Here is an 11676-nt window from a genome sequence, read left to right on the forward strand (position 1 = left end):
ATTGAAGGGGAAAAAAAAGCTGCAATGTTGTTTGACTGGTGAACTGCCACCAACACCACGGAGCCGTGAGCCTCGCCCGCTGCCAGCCCGGGGAGCTGCCCTGCCGGAATCCTCTCCCCCCTACAGCGGCCGCATCCCCTCGGTGCTCCCGACTCCGAGCGCCTCCCGAGGCGCAGCTCCCCGGGCACGGGACCCGCGAGGCCGCCCAGTCTGCGCCATGGGGTAGGGCAGAGCTTTAGGGAAACTGGGGAGAAGCCCGGGACAGCCCCGGGGAGGTGGGAAGGGAAGGAGAAGCCCCGCGCAACAGCCGCAGCGGAGGGGCGGCAGTCGCAGGGTGGGCACCGCTGGGCTTCGTAGGAAACAAGGGAGAAAGTAACGCCACCCTCGTGCCGCAGCCAACGCGCACCTCCGAGAAAAAGACATCACTACCAGGAGCCCTTCTTTCCCGGGGGAAGCCCCAGCCCTACAGCCCTGAGTGCCGCCGACCCGCGCACCTCCTCCCGTTGCCCCCGAGCATGACCGGGCCGGCTCTGAGCGCACGTGGGGAGCGGCCAAGTGAAACAGAAAAGAAAAGATCGCAGTTCTCCTACCTGGCTCAGCTGACGGAGCCGCCGGCTCCCGCACCGACAGCGCGTCCCTACCGCAGGCTGCCCGGCGCCCAGCACACCCCGCCCGGGGCGGCCCCCCTCGGCCGCCTCCTTCCCTTCCTCCTCCCCTTCCTCCTCCCCCTCCCCAGCCCCGCCCCGCCCGGTGTCTCCGGCTGCCCGGCCCCGAGGACTTTGTCCCCAGCGCAGGCAGCACCTCCGTCCCGGCCTGTCCCAGACGGGTTTCATGGACGTGCCCCGCAGCCGTTGCCCGCTTCGGCCGCCCCTCGGGCTCACCCTCCCGCCCCCCCCCCGACCCGCTCCCAGGTCCCGGCGGTGGGGGAACGAGAGCTCACAGCCTCGCGTACATTGTAGAACGTGCAGAAAGGTTTAATGACAACTTTCGGACATATAAAGCCGAAAGAAAAACGCTAAAAATGTGCCGACAGAGTTTTTAAAACCTGGCCTTCCTTTAAAGCTTGCTAAGGGTAATAGCTTGCAATGCAGAGCAGCCCATCTCGCAGATGCGCTGGTCTCACAGGGGCTGAGCAGGAGCTGCGTTGGTGCCATCGGGCATCATCTCACACCGCGAGGAGAAGCCCCTTGCCCTTGGCTGCTCCCCCCATCGCCTCTGCCTTGCTCCTGTTCGGAGTTCCGTTCCTGCAGAACAGACGCGATGGATGCATTAACCCAGGCTGAAAAAGAGCTTTTCACAGCTTTTCCTCTCCTTAACAACTGCGTTCTTAAAGGAAAAGACCGTGTCATGCCGGCTTCTTTCAGCAGTGAAGGGACAAGGATCAATTCGGGGTGTGGAAGCGGTGGTTCAGTAACCTCAATAGAGACACCCACCCAACAGCAATGTAACTCCAGAGCAGCTGCAGTGACACACAACAGCAGCTGAGGAGGAACAGCTCTATTGCAGACTTTATGATGTACCCTGAACCAGTCAGTCCCAGAGATGTGCAGTCCCATTGCATCTATGTCCACATTGAAAGTCATGGACTTTGAGAGAGGCAGCTCACCCTGACTGACTTCTGGCAGCATTTCTGCAGCAGTTTTATGGTACCTGTAGGATAAGCCATGCTTTGTAAGGAGGCTGCTTCCTTTTGACACTGATATAAAGCAAAGCGATTAACCTGCACCAAGGGAGCTCGTGTGCCACATCACAGCCAGGGAACGTCCAGCACTGAAGGTTCTGATGGCTCCAGTCCTCAAAGCAATGTTCCCATGACAGCCCCCGACTATTACCCCCAGGACACGGCCAAGACTTCCCTGCTCACACCCTCCCGTAGAAGCCCTCTCTGCAGGGCTGTTTCCGAAGCACAGATCCCAGCCGTGGCCGCAAAGCCCAGAGCAGCAGAAATAGGCGCTGACTGCTGGGCAGACGGATCCAACCCACTCAGCTTTTTTACCGTCGCTGTAAAGAAATCCTGGAACATCCCCTGGCCCAGCCGGGTATCCCGGGCTGCAGGCAGCCTCCTGCCCTGCCCACCGCAGCTTCCTCTTGCCTCACCATCACTTATCAGCGCGTTTAGCATTCCTCAGATCCTGACAGCCCTGTGCCTCTCCCTCCCCACCTCCACGCATCCCTTGTGTTCCCATCACTATTAGCGCTGCCTTTATTCCCTTTGCTCTTTATTTTTTACTCTCATCAGACACCTCGAGGGGAGCAATTTTCCTGGAACACGGCTTACTGAAATAGGAAGTCTTGCTTCATTATCTGAGCAAGCGAAGGAGCCGGGAGCCATTTACACACTTTCTGTTAAGAAGTGAGAATGTCGCGATGTTCCTGCAAAGCCCACAACATGTTGCCTCGGTGGAGTTCCGCATTTTGGGCTTGTCCACGCTTGCCCAATTGTAATTGTGTAACGCCATTAAACACACTGTTACCATATTGTTATTGGATGAAGGAAAAGGCAGCCCAGCGCTCCCGAACCCAGTTGTGGAGGAGATAATGTCAATACACGGCACCAACATTAAAGGAAAAGAAAAAACAACCACCCCCTCCTGCAAACACATCAGCTGCACCATCCTGACCCAGACGAGGCCCTAATGCAGCACCCCAAAGGCTGCAAAGCACAGGACTCCACAGTTCCTCCTGTAGCCGGACCAAATCTCAGTCCTCACATGTGAAAATCATTCTTAAATTGGGTTTTGACTGATTATACACATTCATATCCTGGCAAGATGCTGATGGAAATGGTACAAGTTCCGTGCAGTTCTACATGCAAAGATTTATTCAGATGAACATTAAATAGTTGTTTCTTCATTGGCTATTTCTGACTTTAGCGGCACTAGGAAGGGAATATACAGCTGCACAGAACAGGGCATGGGCAGCTGAGAAAGTGGAGAGGCATCCACTGTTACAGATACAGATACAACAAATCAAAGAGAAAGAAGTGCTAACAGAGGGCCCTTGGGTGTGGGCAAGTTTGACAGAAGCATTTCTGGTGCTGGCACTGCTGGAGGGTGGGAGCTCACTTGCTGTGCTTGTGCGAGGGAAGGGCTGGCTTAAGGAAGCCCTAGAAGCTGGCCTCAGTCCCCAGTATCGGTCACTCCAGCTGCTCTCTCGGAGCAGAATCTGGGGTGAGAGTCCCAAGGCCAGGGTAGCCCAGCTGCCCACTCAGGGACCTTGGAAGTCAAGCAGCAGAGCTGACAGATGCACGAGGGGCACATGAACTCTTTGTCTCCTGCGCAAGTTGTAAGTGCTGAGGCAAATAACATTTCATAGCACTAGGTACTGCACAAGCAAGTCATAAATAACCATCCTTGTACTATGGACCTTGCAGGCTGAGAGGAAGCCTTGCACTCACAGCCCCATCCATTAACAACATTGACCTTGAAGTAGTCCTGACAGCAAGGCAGCAGAGGAACCAAGCAGCAGAACATTTGCAAGCAGCTGCATTCAAGTGGAACGACAACCCTCAGCACGTCTGACCCAGGATCGCCTACCGCTGCACAACCGTGCCGTGCCGCACAGCCAAGCATGGTACCTCTGGGAGGGCAGCTCACATGGGGCTGGTGAGTGCAGCCACTCACCTCTTCTCGACCCCACAGCTCAGCCAAGCAGCACCGTGAACTTGAAAACACTGCACTCACAATACCAAAGAGCCAGCTGGGTTACTCACCTGTGAGCTTTCCCCGTGCAGCACATGGCCAGGCTGCTTCATCGTCAGCAGTTTCTTGCTGTAAAATGGCACTCGTCCTGACAGATGCTAACAAGGTGTTTTCTTCCTCCTACACAAGAGGGAGGACAGCTGTGGGCTTTAACAGTCACCATCTGTAAAGTCACTGCAAAGGCTTTCTGTCATCTCCAAAACATTTTTCTACTGGTTCGTTATAAGGTCTACCAACTGCTACAGAATAGCAAGGGCTGTAATAGCAGCACTGCACATTAAGGATAGCTTTAATTATGTGCACAGTATCTATGTAAATCTCAGATAGCATCTTCCGCATAAAAGGCAGGGTTGGTTGGTTTGCTTCTTATCCTCACAGTCTGGAATTTGATTGCTTTTTGTGATGTAATATTCACTCGGCTGGGCTTCAGTTAATTACTTAGTGTGGTAATTAAATTAACCTTGCTTAAGTTTGTTTGGTTTTGTTTTAAAGAGGGTTCTTCAGCAGCCCCAGCCTGTGACAGTGCTCCCATGTAACCTACATCACTGAGAAGTGAGGTGGCTTAGCCAAGGTCTCAGCTAACTCTGTGGTTTACTTTTAACTGTTCTGCTGTCATAACTGTGCTAAGCAGTTATTAGACTCAGCACAGGTAAACAGACCAGGCCCTTGCTGAGTCAATGGCACAGTCAGGAGAACTCCAACATCTTGCTACAGACAGCGATGCTTAAGGCACAGTACAAAGGGAAATGAAAGTCTTCAACTTTTCTGCAGTAGCAACTTCCCCTGATGTGGTTGGCCAATGAGTTCTGACTGTGGCTTGACTGAAAAAAACAAATGTTACCTCCAGATGAACACAGCAGTCATGGAACAAAACCATTAGCATGACTATGACTATTTCAGAATACTGTACACACAGTGTGGTAGGTGCACTGAGAAGACAGAACCAGTCTCACAGACTGCCAAGACAAAAGTCTACCAGCAGCTTTGGCTCAGTTCCCCACTGTACACACACCACGAGACAGTCTTCGTTTCTCATTTCTCCTCCACAAATTCATCAGCAAAGAGTGAGTCCAAACTCCCCCTCATCACTCCAGAAATATGTTTCTTGCAGACACTCACTGCCAGCTGAACAACAAGGGGAACAGTCAGTGTGGGCCAGGAGAACACATACATGGCAGTGAGTTACACAAGTATTTGCTGAGACAGCACTGGAATGTCAGCAAACAGGACCTTTGGGTCTAACCCCAGCTTTGGAGGCGATGAGCAGCCTAAGTCATCACAAACAAGAGACCCAACCACACCAGCATGGAGGTTTGTTTTGAGCAGATGATGAAGCTCCCTGCTTGAAAAGCTCTCATTTTATTCTCTGCTCTGCATGCAGCTCACTTGCTAGCAGATTATCTGCAGAACAGGTGAATGACCTTGGCCTCCCTACAGGAAGGATAACTGGCTTTTAAGAGTACAGACGCCAGCAGAAGCATTGGAGCATGAGGGACTAGACATCATGGACTTCTGGGCACTGGTAAACACTATTACATTTCTCCCCCTGTACTGTTTCCTCTTGACATTCTGTGGGCAGAAGAGCTGTGAAATGGGTCAGAGCCACATGCAGCGCATGACACTTATGAGCCCTGATCTTGTGGCCCATAGAATGATAGTCAAGTGTAACACACAGACCGACCCTGGAAGCAGTGAAGACCCTACCCAGGCTGCAAAGGACTACAGGACAAGTCCCAGTTATTTGTTTATTCTGCCTTTTTTTGTTGTTTTTACATTGAAAAAGCAAACTAATAACAATCAAAGCTTTTGAATTCTCTGCCATGTATAGTCATTCTCTTATATCTGTGCGCTGCATGTGCTTGTTGATGCCAATGCCCCCTAACCGAGAGCCGCTGCCGTCTGTCACACACAAGTCCTCATTATGTTGCATAACAAATTACCTTTGTTGCCTAAGAGAATGGCACAGTGGATTTTGTTGTTGCCTCACATAAACTTTGGTCCTGAGAATTCCACTCCGCACTGATGCATCGCTTCTGTCAGACAAGTGCTTTATTTCTGCCGTTAAGCAGCAAGCTTCATGATACGCAGGCAGCCACTGATCCTGAAAAACAAGTTTAGAGACACATAAATACAGCACTATTATGTCTGCAGAACAATTGGCCATGTGGATTCTGACTGCTGCCGTAACGCCGGGCTCAGAGGCTGCAGCTACATCCTGGGAGACAGCTCCTCTGTGCGCTCATGGCTGGCGGTCACCTGATGTTTTGGTTTGCAAGCAAAAAAACCCACTATCCTAAAGAAACAAAAAAAGTGGCAGAACAGCAAAGTGGTTTTAAATCAACAAAGAATTCGCTGTGTTCGCATTTTCCTGTTATACTACAGCTTTTTAAATGTATTTATCCAACCACATTATCTTTCTTTTTAGTGTTAAATTATTGCTCAACTGAACAGTATTGAATTGCTAATTTATTATAGAACAAAGTGTTAAAAACCTTAACAAATCCATCCATGTGATAACAAGATGTTAAACCCCACTAGATTCTTCTGAGTCTTCTTTATTTGTGTTCGGCACATATTCCAGGGGAAGAAAAACACTTATTGCCAGGCTTTAACAGTGTTCCCTTTTAAGAAAACGTTTTGCTTGGCAGCTTTTTCTGCTGGCTTCTGACCAGCGCTCTGTGTAAGTGGAAAAATAGTGGTGATATCTACAAGCCAGATTTTGCCACTTCTTATAAGGAGTAATGCTATCTTACTTTCACAGGTACTGGCCGAACATTCAACTCAGGGCAACACTGGGAGCCCACTGATGGCTGCTCCCTTCTTTCTCTGGACAAGATCCATAAACAGAGAAAAAAATCCCCAGCCATTTCCTAAGTGAACATCAGTGGAGTCTGAATTGGCCTGTTGGGATAATCTTATATGAGGGTCACAGAATCTGGATGCCAGCTGGTTTGAAGCTACATATTGTGGCATACTTTCCTAATCCTTAAAGAAACATACATTCCGGTCTCCAGTATACAGTTGTCTTTTACACATTCTTCAAATCATTCACAACAGTTGTGTTTGCTTTCTCATCAGCTCTCCTATCTGTCCTAACGAGCATCATTTCCACTGCTCACCCCATGTTGTATGTGGCCAAGTAACAGTCATCAAATAAATCATTTGAGACACTGCTGGACAATGGGTGAATAAGTTATTGCTGAGGAATCGGGTTTTGTCTCCATTTACTGGCCGTAGTTAGAAACACTTCAAGCCAAACTTCAATTAGAGAGGCTAAAATAAAGGCTAGTTCACTCTGGGCTTTTTAAAAGGGAACTCAACAATGTAATAGGGCATGGTCATTTTCAGACACTGCTGCTCACAGTTAATGGTGCTAATACAGAACCCACCTGGGTATTACTGCAAACAGCTTAGGAAAGCCTTCATGGCAACGTGCAGCTCTGATCAAAGCTGTCAACAAGATATCTGGATGTCTGAGGGCTTTTTGTCCCCACTGTCCCATTCCTTTCTTTCAAGAACCTGAGATATGTGAACACTGCACAGCTGAGATCATGGACAGGTACTTCTATGGCTTGTGCAAAAAAACACCAGCCATGATAAGCAGCTCTGGGAAGGAAGGAAGGAAGATGACAGACCAGTCTGCCCCAGTGTTAAACAGCAGCCCACAAGCTGCTGGCTCCTTCAGCTTTCAAGGATACTGCTGATATGGGGCCTGGAATCTTCAAAGAAGGACTGAAAGGCCAGGACTTATGAAGTTCTGAAAAAGAGGCAAATAAGAAAAGGCTCGGTGCAAATATGCCCCAGAATAAATAGTCAGTGTAGTACATAGGAACTTGGCTCTTCCCTGTCCTTGTGTTTGAATATGAGGCTATTCAAGGGAATGGAGAGGATGGAAAACTCAGTTCTGAGGAAAGGAAATGCATTTTCATGCAGGAATCTAACATGAGTCTAGACAGAGTCTGGACATTAAACATGGGTGGATAACAACCCAGGTCCTGTTAATGCTCAGTGTATTTTGAAACCAAAACTGGACTTTCTGTGCAAGTGACTGCTGCCAGCTCCAGGCAGTGAAGGCAGCACATCACACAGTGCTGCTTCCCTGCATGGCTCAGCAGGCACAGCCCTCCCTTGCCATGTCTGGTTTCCTAAACAGAACGCCGAAGTCCTGAGGTTCTGACCGCAATAAAACCGCTGCTGATTTTAAATCCATCACTTGGACACAGACCTCCCAGCAAATAAAACCTCATAGGAATGTTATCCTCAAAGCCACGGCTGGGCAAACAAGTCCACCACCTTCCATTTCCTTTATTGGATGGCATCAGAACTGCTGCTTTTGCTAGAAGGACTTTAGGAGCCGTCAAGGAAGACAAATATTGTCCTTCCCCCTAGAAATCACCGCGTGCCATGGCGCCACCTGGCGGCCAGAAGCGGTACACCTCGTTCCGACACCACCGCCTGAATAAAGCCCTGCCACCATCAGCACAGCGTTCAGTTAAAAGAGATCTAATAGCTGTTGGTTTCAGGGGAAATGTCCCAAAGTTCGCCTGACACAACCATAATTCTATAAACAGAGGAAGAACAAACAGGAGGGGGATACGTGGGGCAGGACAGCCCAGGAAGCGGCCGTGAGCTGCAATGGAAAGCCCTTGAGAGCTGTGTGCTTGTGCAAGGAGTTCGGGTCAGCTCCCCTCAGCAAAGGGAAAAGTGCAAGAGAAAGCAGAGCGTACTTGCACTGCCTCGGAACAGTGTTAGCTGTAAGAGCGGCTGCAGCATCCCCTGCCGGAAACAAAAAGCACTACAGCAAAGCGCAGGTGGCTGAAGGAGCAAAGGAGACTAGGAAGTTGAAGCTGCTCTTAGAAAATAAATTAATAAGATAAAAAATAAGAGACAAAGTGGAAACTAGGAGAAGAGATTGGAGGCTAGAATGGGGGGGGGGGGCAGACAGGAGAGTTCTGCCTCTTTTCTCTGCAGTTCATTTGCATCTTCTAGGACACACGGACCTTCTCAGCCAAACCCACCAGCAATAGGTTTCCACACATCCCACAGGCAGTTCTTTACCTCCACACCTTACTTGCTTCCTCCTGATGAGGCAGATTAGACGTTAGGCCATATCAAAAGACAGATGGTTCCTCACTCGTCCACTTGAAGGCCTCCAAGGCAGATGCAGAGTGACAAGACAGGCCTGAGCTCAGACTGAGACATCAGCCAATGTGATGCAGTCCAGACCTACAGAATCAATGAACAGACATGGATGGGACTGAACTGAAGCCCAGCACCCATAACACCTGAGCACAGGTGCAGCTGAACTGCTCTATATGCAGAGTTGTGGGGTTGAGACTCCAGGTGAAGCTCATCCAGCTAATTAGAGTCTATTAGTGGCCTCAGGGTCCTGACACTTAGAACAAGAGTAGTGTTGCTGACTGTAGGGTTATGGTGCTTCTAGAGACCTTGCTGTTAGTCAAGAAGAGGTCTAACAGAAAATAGTTGAGATCAAAGCATGAGCAGAGACAAGGCTAATGTGAAGTAATGTGGCTGTAGCAAACACGTGCTGCATCTCAGCAATTAAAGCTTGACTCCCCTAGAAGTGGCACTTACAATCAGAGCAGCTTCCTCCTAAAATGATGGAAGAGAGAACCCGACTTTGTTACTGACAGCTTAGGAGACAAAACCGAGGAACAAAGCATTTTGAAAGTAACTGGGGAAAACAAAACAAAACACAACGCAACACAGCATGTTATTTTAGTGTTTCACCACTGTATCTGTGATTCTGAAGTTAAAAGCAGGGTTTGGGGAAGCAAATATGATTCAAAAAATGGATGGGTGCCCTGCCTCCCTGCACTCACAATCTGCACTTTCAAGACAACTCAAGCTTCATTTGTTTTGGATTTCCTCAGCTCCAGCCCCTCTGTAAAAATACCTCCTGTACACATCACATCTCTCCAGATTTTATTCTCATTCCAACTCTGTGAGTACAAATATAGCAACACTGCGCTCTCCCCATGCACGGTTACAAGATGTGCTGAAATGTCAGATGCTGAGCAGCACAAAGAAAAAGCACTTTACCACATTCTTGTTGATGTGAAATGTAATGGAGAAGGCAGAAACTGCTTTAACCTCAGCTGATTTATTAGATCCAAACACTCTCCTCCTTTCATGTGGCAGCAGTAGAGCTATTAATGCTGCGTTAGAGCTTGCAGCGCTGCGCTGGTAGAAGCATAACTCAAGAACAATCTCACTTCTGCGGGGCTCTGACCACAGCTGCCTTACCACAGGCAGAGCACTGCAGGAAGGCAAACCCAGCAGAGAGGAGCAGGTAATACCCCTGTGTGGGGAGGAAGCCGGGGTGAGGCTGGGAAGTTTCCTACCTTGCAGCTATTGTCTGTCTGCTCCCTCTGCTCCACAGCCAGGGAAGCCATCGGTGGCACAGCTGCTGTGACTGAGTGAATGCAGCAGTGGTTGCAGGGCTCCACAACCTGCCCAGAGTTGGTTCTTGACAATTAGCAGTGCTGAGTCACTCAAATTAAAGCAATGCAGGGGCATTCCCTGTGGTTGGGTTTGTTTCTCATCTTGCCAGAAGCTGCTGGTTGGCTGTATTCCTTCTGCATGTTTGTATTATCCACAAAATGCAACTCAACTTGAATTTCTGAGGTGTCAACACTTTCTCTCCTCCTGGATGAGAAATAGAGTCGTTTGTCAGACCAGAAGTCTTCAATGTGAAAAAAAAAAAAAAAATCAAGTTTTTGTTCTGATAAACTTGCATGTGCTCAGGAAGTGAAGGCCAGGATATCACTTTGTTCAAGCTTCCCAGTCAGCTCAAATAATAAGGATACAGCCTCAAAGAAGTCAGCTGTGACGTGAATATTTTCTCATAAGATGAGGTGCAAACACTGCCTTACTGTGGACCTTAACCAATGGGACTGATATGCTGAACTCTGTCCAAAGGAGAAAGTCTGCCCAAATGGCAGCACCTTCTCCAAACCCACAGCCCAGTGTAAAAGAAACTCATGTGGGAACTCACCTGTCCCCACACTGCCCCCAAATGCAAGGTATGTGTGAAGACAGCTCGAGCTTTCTGCCCACAGAGGGTGTTGCCTACCTGTTCTTACAGGAGATTTAAGGAGGGGAATAGCTGCTATGTGTAGCTGGGCTGTTATCACAGTTTGTTGATGTGTCAGCTTTTGCCTGTACAGTCCTCCAGAGAAGCACGTTGCTCCCTTCCCCTCTAAGGGCATGGCACAAATCTGCCCTGACCATCAATTGGTTGGCCACAACAGCTGTAAAAATCCTCAGGCTAAGAAAAGTGCAAGGACAAATTTGTTTGGAATCAAATTTGAACTTCGCAGTGGGATAAGCACCAGGTTAAGCTGAAGCACCTCAGGAGCATCTCTTAAACAAGCAGTCTTCAGTTCCTCCTCTCCGCTGGCAGGAAGCCTCTTGACTTCAGCATATCACTTTACTCAAATACTTTCACATTTTCCTAATGCTGAAATTCTAAACTGTCAGAGCAGCTAAATACAGGAACAAAGCAAACCGAGTATATGAGAAAGAAAAGACTATTTCATGTCTTTTCTGATTTTATTAGTAATATTTTTTTCCTTTTTCTAGAGTTTCTTGCTGAGCTGGAAAAGAAATTCTTGTTGCCAAATCTGTACTTAATCTGATGTTTCTATTATTTGTTATATATTCTTTTTTTTTTTTTTTTTTTTTTTTCTGGCCAAGGTTTCTCTGTGAATCCAAGTTCCCCACTCTGCTCTAGCCACAATATAACCCACATAACTCATGGGAACGGTCCACCTTGGTGCTGGAGGAGTGAGCCTTCCCTGGGGGGGAGTCAGTGTAAAGTCTCTGATACCACAAACACCAACAAGTCCTGCAGTTTGGGTCTCTCATATTCCGAGTACAAAACATAAAGTTCTCATGGCTCTGTTTCTGGTCTCTGTGGAGGTGTCACTAACAACTACCCCCTCCAAAGGGA

General features: G+C 48.7%; 1 protein-coding gene across 2 annotated transcripts in view; it reads right to left on the bottom strand.

Annotated features, from left to right (window-relative positions):
- Positions 1-8918, bottom strand: part of PIK3CB (phosphatidylinositol-4,5-bisphosphate 3-kinase catalytic subunit beta) — an 80472-nt gene extending 71554 nt beyond the window's left edge. The window contains exons 1-3 of one of the 2 annotated variants that reach the window (XM_015871195.2): positions 8773-8918; positions 5642-5802; positions 3713-3821 (exon numbers count right to left, since the gene is read on the bottom strand). The gene's annotated coding sequence lies outside the window, so the exon portion shown is untranslated. Of the gene's footprint in view, positions 1-590; positions 710-3712; positions 3822-5641; positions 5803-8772 lie in introns of those variants that run through there. The other variant, XM_015871193.2, reaches the window with a different exon arrangement.
- Positions 8919-11676: the final 2758 nt, after the last annotated feature.

This window comes from Coturnix japonica, chromosome 9 (assembly GCF_001577835.2).
Source record: "Coturnix japonica isolate 7356 chromosome 9, Coturnix japonica 2.1, whole genome shotgun sequence".
Taxonomy (NCBI): domain Eukaryota; kingdom Metazoa; phylum Chordata; class Aves; order Galliformes; family Phasianidae; genus Coturnix; species Coturnix japonica.